This window comes from Lolium rigidum, chromosome 3 (genome assembly GCF_022539505.1).
Source record: "Lolium rigidum isolate FL_2022 chromosome 3, APGP_CSIRO_Lrig_0.1, whole genome shotgun sequence".
NCBI lineage: Eukaryota > Viridiplantae > Streptophyta > Magnoliopsida > Poales > Poaceae > Lolium > Lolium rigidum.
In genome coordinates, this window is record NC_061510.1 from 305,562,845 (window position 1) to 305,577,572 (window position 14,728).

Genomic DNA, 14,728 nt, shown 5'->3' on the forward strand with positions numbered 1-14,728 from the left:
AATAAAACACAAATAGTAATAAAACAAGTTAACTAGATAAAATAAAGTAACTAAGTAAAACAATAAAAGTGTTGGTTGTTTTTGGTGTTTTGGATGCAAATAAAAAAATGAGTTTTTTTTTATATTTTTGGATTAAAATAGTGCACCAAATAGAAAGCAAGATAACAACAATATAAAAGTACTTCTTATCATAAAAAGTGGATCGGGGTTCGTGGGTTCACTTGAATATTATCTCTTTTAAGTTGTAGTGGACAATAACAATTCATCAATGAGATATGAAGATGTAAAATAATACATGAGAAAAATATACATTCATATGTGCATCACGTCCTAACATGGAGATGATGCAACACATCTCTCTTATAATCCAAAAGAAAGGGAAAACTCCATGAAATCTTGTATTAAGAATTAACATATCATAGCCATAGTATTTTGACATGATGTTTTGAATATCAAATATACTACCTTGAATAAACAAGATCATCACTTTTTTCACGTGACGAACATAGCACATGCATTCACTTTATCCCTAATGAGGTAGCAAAAGAAAAGAAAAATCATAATAGATCATGAATTTGTTGTCACTATTTCAATCACTAAAACCATACTACTCTATCTAATACACACATCACCCCACACACTCTTCTGCATATAAGTTTTTTTGAAGTATTCTGCATATAAGTTGGAGCAGAAAAATACTTAAGAACATGGTACATAATATGCATCTATCAATACATCTTGCACATAATAGATCAGATCTGATAGCACAATATCATAAAATAAGGATCTACCACATAGGTATTACAAATATGGCCATAATCATGTAGGGCAGCTCATATGGTACTAAGAACTATGAAGAACATGAGAGAAATAGATCAAGCTACTGCCACAAACCCGTAGTCCAGAGGTGGACTACTCCCCCTTGATCATGGTGTTGATGATGAAGAAGTTGTAGAAGGTGGAGATCCCTCCGGCAGAGTTTCCCCCTCCAATCTTCGGTGCTGCAGCCTCTATTTTTGTGTTTCCGTCTTATGCAGCGCTCTCCTTCCGAGAACTCTTCGGGGCCTTATATATAGTGATTTTTATGTCAAAATACTCCCGATGAAAAAATGTTGCTCCAAAAATCCCAAGTCAATTTGACTCTGTATAGGTCTCTAAAAGTAAAAAACACACAAAACAGAGAATTCTCGTTCTGCAGATAAACCAAATAAAGGGGATCATTGGTAAATCCCCATAAATCAATTTAAAACATGATATTACCATCATATATGTTGCAAATATGTGAGAATTCAATATGATAAAGGACAAATTTCTTGTATGCATTTTACATGCATCAACATCTCCAAGGTGATAAAACTAACATGAACTTTGTAGTTTATTATATATATCTTCTAAATAATAATGCAAAGTATCACAAGGTTCAGTCAATAAAGAATGACAATAATAAATATGAACTCATAAAGTGATAACTCTTAAATTCTACATAGCATGCATAATAGTAGATAGCATTGTAAGAAACATGAATGATAAGTAATATGACTCATAAAGCATGCTTATAAGAATCCTATAGAATTTTTGGAAGACTCTTTGTCCTCTCTTTTCTTGGATATTTTTAACTCTTGAACACAAGAAAGTAAGCATGTAATATATGTGCTAAACCTCCAACAAAATAAAAGTAGAGAGAATAAAACAAGATCTTGAGATATGCAATTCATGTCAACAGTAATAATAAGGATGGGCTACCATGCATCTCTTGTGTGAAGATATCTATGAGTCATTTTTTGACCTCTTAGAGTAAATGTTGCCTCATTTTCCTAGTTGCTAAGGATTACACCTCTTTGTTACTCAACTCCGGGTTACGAAAAATTTTCAACACACATGTTTCAACCAAATATCACAATGGGTTACCTTCATGCCGTCTATTCAAAGAACCAAAGAAAATGGGTATCTCAACTATAGGCCATCCATACTGGGACAACATGAACAACAAACGTTGAGCATCCTCTCTAAATCTCTCTCACTTTTTTCTCTAACTCTTTTTTTTCTTTCTTTTCTTTTCTTTTCTTTTCGTTTTCCATCTCTCTTTATTTTATTACTATCTTTTTTTTCCACTCTCTATTTTCTCTCTCTTCCTATTGAGGATGCTCTTTGTTGAAACTTTCACCATGATTAGGCATGTCTTCCGTTAGCGGCCCATTGCTCTTCTCTAACATGCATGCATACTTACTCTTGATAACATCCACTTATTCCCAAAGAGATAATCATAAACAACACAAAATAAATAATGATCAACCCAGGGTGCAATACCCCGATGGTGAATGTTGAAAGACTTTTCCAGTAAGCATGGTAGAAACGAAGATGTCTGGTCATGGGACTAGTAACCTTGTCTGCTCTAGTACGGTATGGTCTCGCTCATTAATCATAATTAGTCAAAGCCACAACATGCATAGCGGTATTTTCTTTCCAAACCTTAGTTTCTTATGAGATTTAAATTACACAAAAAGGATATTTTGAAAAGTTTGGAGGCATAAAACACACATTATACTTGGAATAGCAAATTCTATATATGTAGGACTGTTAGATATTGGATTTTAGTTGATCTTGGAAACAAGTCTATGCTTGTTTAAGAATTCAATTCTTTTGGCTAGCAAGAGGTCCAAAAGCATGCAATAGTATCCATAGAGATATTCATTCATCATCAAACCATGGTACTTAAAATTAAACATCTGTGTATACTAGTAAGAAGTAGCATTGAATAAGGCACATAGAAAATCATAACTCAATAGATCATGTGAAACTAGAAATACTATACACAAAATAAATTTCAGCTTTAGGCAATCCTCCTTTTCTTTTATAATCATGCAACTTAATTTTCTTAATTCATTCAGAGATAAGATAGTTTGTTCCAGTATCTCATTCATATGCATTATGAACAATCAATATGATGGTCCTTTCATTTTTTTAAAAAACTATACACAAATAAAACAAGGACACTTCAAGTTTTTGCGAAAATTCTATGTTGCTAAAAAAATAGAGTTTAGAGGTGCTCAAACCATAAGTTTTAGAATGAGTCTAGTGGGGTGTCATGGGTATCCCCAAGATTATGATATTCACAATACTTGAATTGATATTCCTCCATTTCTTGTGAAAAAACTTCAACACAAACTTTTCTTTCTATTCTTTTCTATGGGGTGACATTAGATGTACAAAGAAATCATGTTTGCTGCTGTTTTATTCATAAATAAAATTATATATTAATGAAACATAGATCATATGATGTTATACTCATTCTAGAATATCAGAATTCCAAAGCAAAAAATCATTTTGATACCCAAAAGAATGGATCTAACATTGAAAGGCATAATCTATCCAGAATTTTTGATGTAGAAAAACTGAATTTTAAGCATGACTTAGACACATCAGGAATTTTAGCAAACTTACGTGCATATAGTGGATGAAAAGTTACAACTATTGTGAATTTAGCAAGATTTTAGGAGTTACCAAAAAATCAGAAATATCATGCACTAAAAAGTGCAGCGCAGCAAACAACAACTCCATGTTTGCAACTTTAAACATCCAAATGGGTAAAAACTTGATACTTTATTTCAAAAAAGAGAGTAAACTAAAATAAAACTAACATACTACAACAAGTATGTAAAACAAAAACCAAATATAAAAACATCTCGGGTTGCCTTCTGTAAAGCGCTTTCTTTATAGCCATGTAGCTAGGCTTACTTGTTTCAAGTGTCATGGAAATTATGTGGTAGCTTAAATGCTGCTACCTACTTCTTCCTTGGATAGTGCTACATACACTTCTTGTGTGGGAATTGGAATTTTACATTACCTTCTTTAAAATCAATGATAGCTCATGTTGTTCTCAAAAAAGGTCTTCCAAGGATTATAGAACTAGAGGTATTGTTACCCATGTCCATAGCAATAAAATCAACAGAAACATATGTCATATGGAATTCAACCATTACATCATAAAATCTTCCTAAAGCCTTTTTGATTTAATCATCAGCAAGTAATAAATAAATAGAGCATTTTCCATATTTTTGAGATTAAGTAATTCAAATAGCTCTTTAGATATGACACAAACACTAGATCATAAATCCAGAATTGCATGATGTATTTCTTTATCAATAGAAATTAAAATCTTGGGGATCCAAGCATCCCCAAGATTAGGTGATATCATAGCCTCATCATTGGATCTTTGAATCCTTTATTTAATGACATAGTTAGCAATATAGGAACCAAAATCAGTTTGATTGACATTAGTAGTGGGATCTTTAGAAAGATTTCCAAGTATAGCAATCAATTCATGCAAGCTACATTTATCAAGATCCAAAAGTGGTTCCTTTACTCCACTAAGAATTTTTTACTTCTTCGATTTTCTTTTCCCTAATGTATAGATCAAATTTCTCATGTCTATCATCAAAATCATCTTCAGGAACTTTGGCCTTTTCTAGACTTCTTATAATTTTTACTTCTATGATAAAACCGTCTAGCATCACAACAACATTTTGGGATGTTAAATTCATGAAGCTAATGCCACTTTGATTATCAAGATGCATTCTACACGTGCTTTCCAAAGCATTATAGAACAATTATATTGTCATCCAATCCTTAAAATCGCTTTTTGTTCCATATGCAAGCCCTCTAAATCTTTCCCAAAATGTTGCTACATGTTCGTTATCATTTTGTTTAAATGATAGGATTCTATTTCGATTCTATAAGATCTTAATAGGTGGGTAATACTTTTTAATGAAATATTCTTTAAGATCATCCCAAGAATTGATACTAGCAGTAGGTAATAATAACAATTCTTTAGCTTTTCCTCTAAGTGAAAATGGGAATAATTTAAGTTTGATAATATTGTTTTCCACATTTTTAAACTTTTGCATATCACAAATTTCAAATACATAGAGGCATCTGCACTAGCACTACCGCAAAATTATTCCCTTGTTATAAAATTTAATAACCCACGACTCACTTCAAAGCTTTTAGCAGTTATCTCAGGTGTAGTGATAGGCTTAGCAATAAAATGATCATTAGGAGTGTTTGTGTAATCACACAACTTAGTATTTCTTTCTCCCATGATTTTCAGAAGATAATAACTACAAATTTTTATGTGTTTTTGGATTTTTATGAAAAATAACTAAATAGAAACACTAAAAACAAGAAAAGTACAATACGATGCAAAATTTAAAAGTGATAAGAGAGCTCACAGTGGTGCAACCTTCCCAAGCTTAGGTAAGATGCAGTTGTAAGATGCTTCTTCACGACAATGACACCAGAAAATACTTCTTACTCAACAACCACTATGATGTAATGATACGTCTCCGACTTATCGATAATTTCTTATGTTCTATGCCATATTATTGATGATACCTACATGTTTTATGCACACTTTATATCATATTCGTGCATTTTCTGGAACTAACCTATTAACAAGATGCCGAAGTGCCAGTTCCTGTTTTCTGCTGTTTTTGGTTTCAGAAATCCTAGTAACGAAATATTCTCGGAATCGGACGAAATCAAGACCCAGGTTCCTATTTTCACCGGAAGCATCCGGAACACCCGGGAAGGACCGGAGGGGGGCATCGGGCCCCCGGACCATAGGCCGGCGCGGCCCAGGCCCTGGCCGCGCCGCCATATGGTGTGGCCACCCCTTCGACCCTCCTGCGCTGCCCTTCCGCCTACTTAAAGCCTCCGTCGCGAAACCCCTGAGGCGAAAAACCACGATACGGAAAACCTTACTAAGACGCCGCTGCCGCCGATCCCATCTCGGGGGATTCTGGAGATCTCCTCCGGCACCCTGCCGGAGAGGGGATTCATCTCCCGGAGGACTCTACACCGCCATGGTCGCCTCCGGAGTGATGAGTGAGTAGTTCACCCCTGGACTATGGGTCCATAGCAGTAGCTAGATGGTTGTCTTCTCCTCATTGTGCTTCATTGTTGGATCTTGTGAGCTGCCTAACATTATCAAGATCATCTATACGTAATACTCTATGTTGTGTTTGTCGGGATCCGATGGATAGAGAATACCATGTTATGTTAATTATCAAGTTATTACATATGTGTTGTTTATGATCTTGCATGCTCTCCGTTACTAGTAGAGGCTCGGCCAAGTTTTTGCTTTTAACTCCAAGAGGGAGTATTTATGCTCGATAGTGGGTTCATGCCTGCATTGACACAGGACGAGTGATGAGAAAGTTCTAAGGTTGTGTTGTGCTGTTGCCACTAGGGATAAAACATTGGCGCTATGTCCGAGGATGTAGTTGTTGATTACATTACGCACCATACTTAATGCAATTGTCTGTTGCTTTGCAACTTAATATCTGGAAGGGGTTCGGACGATAACCTGAAGGTGGACTTTTTAGGCATAGATGCAGTTGGATGGCGGTCTATGTACTTTGTCGTAATGCCCAATTAAATCTCACTATACTTATCATGCCATGTATGTGCATTGTTATGACCTCTCTATTTGTCAATTGCCCGACTGTAATTTGTTCACCCAACATGCTTTTATCTTATGAGAGAGACACCTCTAGTGAACTGTGGACCCCGGTCCATTCTTTTATACTGAAATACAAATCTGTCTGCAATACTTGTTTTACTTGTTTTCTTGCAAACAATCATCTTCCACACAATACGGTTAACCCTTTGTTACAGCAAGCCGGTGAGATTGACAACCTCATCTGTTTCGTTGGGGCAAAGTACTTTGGTTGTGTTGTGCAGGTTCCACGTTGGCGCCGGAATCTCCGGTGTTGCGCCGCACTACATCCCGCCGCCATCAACCTTCAACGTGCTTCTTGACTCCTACTCGGTTCGATTAAACCTTGGTTTCTTACCGAGGGAAACTTGCCGCTGTGCGCATCACACCTTCCTCTTGGGGTTCCCAACGGACGTGTCAACTACACGCATCAAGCAAATTTACGGCGCCGTTGCCGGGAGATCAAGACACGCTGCAAGGGGAGTCTCCACTTCCCAATCTCTTTACTTTGTTTTTGTCTTGCTTTATTTTATTTACTACTTTGTTTGCTGCACTTATATCAAAACACAAAAAAAATTAGTTGCTAGTTTTACTTTATTTACTGTCTTGTACTCTATATCAAAAACACAAAAAAATTAGTTTACTTGCATTTACTTTACTCATCATGTTTCCTTTTAATTTTACCACAAAAGACATACCGGTAGGACAAGGGTCTATAATTGGGAGGAACAACATAGAAGAATTTTTCACCCATGTTAGTACCGTTGAAGATTTTGAAGATAGACACTTGGTAGAACTTGCTCCTACTTATGAAATTGCTGCTGCGCATTTAGTTCGCTTGTTGGAAACTAAATTTGTTAATCTCAATCCTATAATCCAACACATGTTTCTTACACTTGGTGATATGGAAGAGGGGGAAAAGAAAGATTTTGTTTTAGAAACCCTTCTTAGAGAATTTGGTGGTCTAGCAAGAGAGGCTAGAAAGGTCTTCGCTATATTTAATATGCTTGGTTCTCATACTAATTTTGTTAGTCTCCTTGAAAAAATGGATATGGATAGAATAAAGTACACTAATAATGCTAATGATGGTGGGGAGATCAAAGCACCAATACCATGTAAACTCCTAGCTATGAATGATGCACTAGAAAATAACTATGCTTGGCTTGTTCCTGAAAATTTGTTTGATGAGAGTAGCAAGTCCAAGACTAATGAAAAGGGAGACGCTGAAACTTATATATCTAATATACTATGCATGGTTGAGAAAACTCCAAACCCCGCTGTAGGTGCACCACTCTTCGATGTCACTTGAGATACACTTTCTGCGCCTAGCTGAAAGGCGTTAAAGAAAAGCGCTTATGGGAGACAACCCATGTTTTTACTACAGTATTTTTGTTTTATATTTGTGTCTTGGAAGTTGTTTACTACTGTAGCAACCTCTCCTTATCTTAGTTTTGAGTTTTGTTGTGCCAAGTAAAGTCTTTGATAGTAAAGTAAGTACTAGATTTGGATTACTGCGCAGTTACAGATTTCTTTGCTGTCACGAATCTGGGTCTACCTCCCGTAGGTAGCTCAGAAAATTAAGCCAATTTACGTGCATGATCCTCAGATATGTACGCAACTTTAATTCAATTTGAGAATTTTCATTTGAGCAAGTCTGGTGGCCTAATAAAATCCATCTTTACGGACTGTTCTGTTTTGACAGATTCTGCCTTTTATTTTGCATTGCCTCTTTTGCTATGTTGGATGAACTTCTTTGATCCATTAATGTCCAGTAGCTTTATGCAATGTCCAGAAGTGTTAAGAATGATTGTGTCACCTCTGAACATGTGAATTTTTATTATGCACTAACCCTCTAATGAGTTGTTTCGAGTTTGGTGTGGAGGAAGTTTTCAAGGATCAAGAGAGGAGTATGATGCAATATGATCAAGGAGAGTGAAAGCTCTAAGCTTGGGGATGCCCCGGTGGTTCACCCCTGCATATTCTAAGAAGACTCAAGCGTCTAAGCTTGGGGATGCCCAAGGCATCCCCTTCTTCATCGACAACATTATCGGGTTCCTCCCACGAAACTATATTTTTATTCCGTCACATCTTATGCACTTTGCTTGGAGCGTCGGTTTGTTTTTGTTTTTTTTGTTTTGTTTGAACAAAATGGATCCTAGCATTCACTTTATGGGAGAGAGACACGCTCCGCTGTAGCATATGGACAAGTATGTCCTTAGGCTCTACTCATAGTATTCATGGCGAAGTTTCTTCTTCGTTAAACCGTTATATGGTTGGAATTGGAAAATGCTACATGTAGTAACTCTAAAATGTCTTGGATAATTTGATACTTGGCAATTGTTGTGCTCATGTTTAAGCTCTTGCATCATATACTTTGCACCCATTAATGAAGAAATACTTAGAGCTTGCTAATTTGGTTTGCATATTTGGTTTCTCTAGAGTCTAGATAACATCTAGTATTGAGTTTTGAACAACAAGGAAGACGGTATGGAGTCTTATAATGTTTACAATATGTCTTTTATGTGAGTTTTGCTGTACCGTTCATCCTTGTGTTTGTTTCAAATAACCTTGCTAGCCTAAACCTTGTATCGAGAGGGAATACTTCTCATGCATCCAAAATACTTGAGCCAACCACTATGCCATTTGTGTCCACCATACCTACCTACTACATGGTATTTATCCGCCATTCCAAAGTAAATTGCTTGAGTGCTACCTTTAAAACTCCATCATTCACCTTTGCAATATATAGCTCATGGGACAAATAGCTTAAAAACTATTGTGGTATTGAATATGTACTTATGCACTTTATCTCTTATTAAGTTGCTTGTTGTGCGATAACCATGTTTTCTGGGGACGCCATCAACTATTTGTTGAATATCATGTGAGTTTCTATGCATGTCCGTCTTGTCTGAAGTAAGAGAGATCTACCACCTTCATGGTTGGAGCATGCATATTGTTAGAGAAGAACTTTGGGCCGCTAACTAAAGCCATGATTCATGGTGGAAGTTTCAGTTTTGGACACATATCGTCAATCTCATATGAGAATAATAATTGTTGCCACATGCTTATGCATTAAAGAGGAGTCCATTATCTGTTGTCCATGTTGTCCCGGTATGGATGTCTAAGTTGAGAATAATCAAAAGCGAGAAATCCAAAATGCGAGCTTTCTCCTTAGACCTTTGTACGGGCGGCATGGAGGTACCCCATTGTGACACTTGGTTAAAACATGTGCATTGCAAAGATCCGGTAGTCCAAGCTAATTAGGACAAGGTGCGGGCACTATTAGTACACTATGCATGAGACTTGCAACTTGTAAGATATAACTTTCATAACTCATATGCTTTATTACTACCGTTGACAAAATTGTTTCATGTTTTCAAAATAAAAGCTCTAGCACAAATATAGCAATCGATGCTTTCCTCTTTGAAGGACCATTCTCTTTACTTTTATGTTGAGTCAGTTCACCTATTTCTCTCCACCTCAAGAAGCAAACACTTGTGTGAACTATGCATTGATTCTTACATACTTGCATATTGCACTTGTTATATTACTCTATGTTGACAATTATCCATGAGATATACATGTTACAAGTTGAAAGCAACCGCTGAAACTTAATCTTCCTTTGTGTTGCTTCAATACCTTTACTTTGATTTATTGCTTTATGAGTTAACTCTTATGCAAGACTTATTAATACTTGTCTTGAAGTACTATTCATAAAAAGTCTTTGCTTTATGATTCACTTGTTTACTCATGTCATTACCATTGTTTTGATCGCTGCATCCACTACATATGTTTACAAATAGTATGATCAAGGTTATGATGGCATATCACTTCAGAAATTATCACTACTAGGAAAAGGCTTATTGCCGGCGCACCAAAATGGGCTATTGCCGGCGCACCAAGAGCCCGCCGGTGCGAACGCGCCGGTGATAATAGCTTATTGCCGGCGCACCAGTCGGTGCGCCGGCGGTATCTCGCGTTATCCCCGGCGCACCTGTCTAGTTCGCCGGCGGTAAGTTATACAAGAAAACAAAAAAAATTCAAATCTAGATCCAGATCTAGATCTAGATGTAGATCTAGCTAGTCAACCGTGGTTGTCGTCTATGCGCCAGTGTAGGAGGTGCATGAGGATGCTGGAAGCTCCCAAGATTGGCGGGCCGGTGTAGGAGGAGGAGGAGTAGGCCAGAGGAGGAGGAGTAGGCCGGAGGTGGAGGAGCCCGGAGGAGGTGGAGGATGCCGGAGGATGCCGGAGGTGGTGGAGGTGGCCGACGGTGATGGGGGAGGCCGGAGATGTTGGAGGAGGCCGGAGGACGTCGAGGAGGCTGGAGGTGGTGGAGGAGGTCGGAGGACGTCGTGGCCGTCGGTGGAGCAGGAGGATGAGTAGGTCGCCGGAGTAGCTCGCCGCCGCAGAAGCTCGGTATAGAGAAGGAGGAGCAGGAGATGGAGGAGGAGGAGGAGGAGGAGGAGGAGGAGGAGGAGGAAAAGAGAAGGGGAAAGTGAGCACCGCGGGTTGAGTTCTGCCTATATAGCACTCCTTACCGCCGGCGCACCAAGTAGGGTGGTGCGCCGGGGGTATTTTTCTTTTTTTTCACCCAAATCTTAAACCTCAAAAAAGTCCTGTTTCTGTTTTCCAATTGACGAATCCATTTTTTCTCCAAACGGCCGTAGGCGGTTGAATTCGAATAGGAAATTTCGAGTAGATCGATTTTGATATAAAAAAGTTTTTCATCGGAGGTCGTATGCAACCAGAAATCCCGTTTTACCGAAAGATGATGCCATTTTGCATAATACATCGAAATTCAAATTTTCAAATTTTCCCTAAAACTAGATCACATATTACATGGGCATTTCAAAGGATTTTATTTTTTGAATTTTCTATCATTTTCTATTATTTTTTCGAAAACTGAAAAGGCGATTCCCGGGGGGGGGGGGGTGGAGAGAAAAATCTAGGCAACTTACCCCCGGCGCACCTCTATGTTGGTGCGCTGGTGGTAAATTGTCTACCACCGGCGCACCACCATAGAGGTGCGCCGGGGGTAAGGTGCCCAGAATTTTTGGGGGCGGCCGGATCTCTTCGATTTTTATCCCCGGCGCACTAATTTTTTTTGTGCGCCGGCAGTATAGGTCCATCGCCGGCGCGGCGGAAAAGGGGTGCGCCGGCAACACTTTCCACCGGCGCACGTGCAAGGTGGTGCGCCGGCACATATTGCCTCCACCTATAGGCGTTTTCCTAGTAGTGTATCTTTGTTATCGTTTTACCTGCTCGGGACGAGCAGAACTAAGCTTGAGGATGCTTGATACGTCTCCGACGTATCGATAATTTATTATGTTCTATGCCATATTATTGATGATACCTACATGTTTTATGCACACTTTATATCATATTCGTGCATTTTCCGGAACTAACCTATTAACAAGATGCCGAAGTGCCGGTTCTCGTTTTCTGCTGTTTTTGGTTTCAGAAATCCTAGTAACGAAATATTCTCGGAATCGGACGAAATCAAGACCCGGGTTCCTATTTTCACCGGAAGCATCCAGAACACCCGGGAAGGACCAGAGGGGGGGCACTGGGCCCCCAGACCATAGGCCGGCGCGGCCCAGGCCCTGGCCGCGCCGCCATATGGTGTGGCCACCCCTTCGACCCTCCTGCGCTGCCCTTCCGCCTACTTAAAGCCTCCGTCGCGAAACCCCTGAGGCGAAAAACCACGATACGGAAAACCTTACTGAGACGCCGCCGCCGCCGATCCCATCTCGGGGGATTACGGAGATCTCCTCCGGCACCCTGCCGGAGAGGGGATTCATCTCCCGGAGGACTCTACACCGCCATGGTCGCCTCCGGAGTGATGAGTGAGTAGTTCACCCCTGGACTATGGGTCCATAGCGAGTAGCTAGATGGTTGTCTTCTCCTCATTGTGCTTCATTGTTGGATCTTGTGAGCTGCCTAACATGATCAAGATCATCTATCTGTAATACTCTATGTTGTGTTTGTCGGGATCCGATGGATAGAGAATACCATGTTATGTTAATTATCAAGTTATTACATATGTGTTGTTTATGATCTTGCATGCTCTCCGTTACTAGTAGAGGCTCTGGCCAAGTTTTTGCTTTTAACTCCAAGAGGGAGTATTTATGCTCGATAGTGGGTTCATGCCGCATTGACACCAGGACGAGTGATGAGAAAGTTCTAAGGTTGTGTTGTGCTTGTTGCCACTAGGGATAAAACATTGGCGCTATGTCCTAGGATGTAGTTGTTGATTACATTACGCACCATACTTAATGCAATTGTCTGTTGCTTTGCAACTTAATACCGGAAGGGGTTCGGACGATAACTCTGAAGGTGGACTTTTTAGGCATAGATGCGGTTGGATGGCGGTCTATGTACTTTGTCGTAATGCCCAATTAAATCTCACTATACTTATCATGCCATGTATGTGCATTGTTATGCCCTCTCTATTTGTCAATTGCCCGACTGTAATTTGTTCACCCAACATGCTTTTATCTTATGGGAGAGACACCTCTAGTGAACTGTGGACCCCGGTCCATTCTTTTATACTTGAAATACAAATCTGTCTGCAATACTTGTTTTATTGTTTTCTTGCAAACAATCATCTTCCACACAATACGGTTAACCCTTTGTTACAGCAAGCCGGTGAGATTGACAACCTCACTCGTTTCGTTGGGGCAAAGTACTTTGGTTGTGTTGTGCAGGTTCCACGTTGGCGCCGGAATCTCCGGTGTTGCGCCGCACTACATCCCGCCGCCATCAACCTTCAACGTGCTTCTTGACTCCTACTGGTTCGATTAAACCTTGGTTTCTTACTGAGGGAAACTTGCCGCTGTGCGCATCACACCTTCCTCTTGGGGTTCCCAATGGACGTGTCAACTACACGCATCATGTAACTCTTCCAGCTCCCCAGCAATGACACCATAAAATATGTCTTGATGGAGCTAAACAACACCAGCAAAAACTCCTGAAACATTGGGACCCCAAGTGCAGAGTGTGTAGTCCAGGAAGCAATTTCCCCACAAGGGTGACTCGAGGTTTAATATCGAACTCTCTAGGAACTGAGCAAAGAGTTGTCTCTCCCTTGTTCTTCCAGCAATCTTGCAAAGTAAAATAAAGCCTTGTGTACCCAACTCCACCATGTGGTGTCAAGCACAAGGTTTCACGTAAGTAAAACAAACGCAAGTAGTAATAAAACAAGTAAACTAGATAAAATAAAGTAACTAAAAAACAATAAAAGGGTTGATTGTTTTTGGTATTTTAGATGCAAATATGAAAACTAAATATTTGTGTATTTTAGGATTAAAATAGTGCAACAAATAGAAAACACAATAAAGGCAATATAAAGGTGTTTCTTATGATAAAAAGTGGACCAGAGTTCATGGGTTCACTTGACTATTCTCTCTTTTAAGTTGTAGTGGACAATAACAATACATCAATGACATATGGAGATGCAAACTAATAACATGTGAAAGATGCATTCATATGGGAATCACGTCCTAACATAGAGATGATGCAACACATCTCTCTTATACTCCACAAGAAAGGGAAAATTCCATGCAATCTTGTATTAAGAATTAACAGAGCATAGCCATAAGTATTTTGTCATAATGTTTGAATATCTAATATGCTACCTGAACAAACAAGATCATCACTTTTATCACGTGACGAATATAGCACATGCATTCACTTTATCCCTAGTGAGATAGCAAAAGAAAAGGCAAAACCATAATAAATCATGAATTTGTTGTCACTATTCAATCACAAAAACCATGCTACTCCATCTAATACACACATCACCCCACACACGCTCTTGCATATAATTTAGATCAGAACAAAAAATTAATAACATGGTACATAATATGCATCTATCAATACATCTTGCACATAATATTATCAGATCTCATAGCACAATATCATAGAATAAGGATCCACCACATAGGTATTACAAATATGGCCATAATCATGTATGGCAGCTCATATGGCACTAAGAACTATGAAGAACATGATAGAAATAGATCAATCTACTGCTACAAACCCGTAGTCCAGAGGTGGACTACTCCCCCTTTATCATGGTGATGATGATGACGTTGGTGAAGGTGGATATCCCTCCGGTGGTGATCTCAGTGGAGTTTCCCCTCCAATATTCATTGCTGCAGCCTCTGTTTTCTTGTTTCTATCTTCTGCGACGCTCTTCTCCCGAGAACTCTCCTGGGCCATATATATAG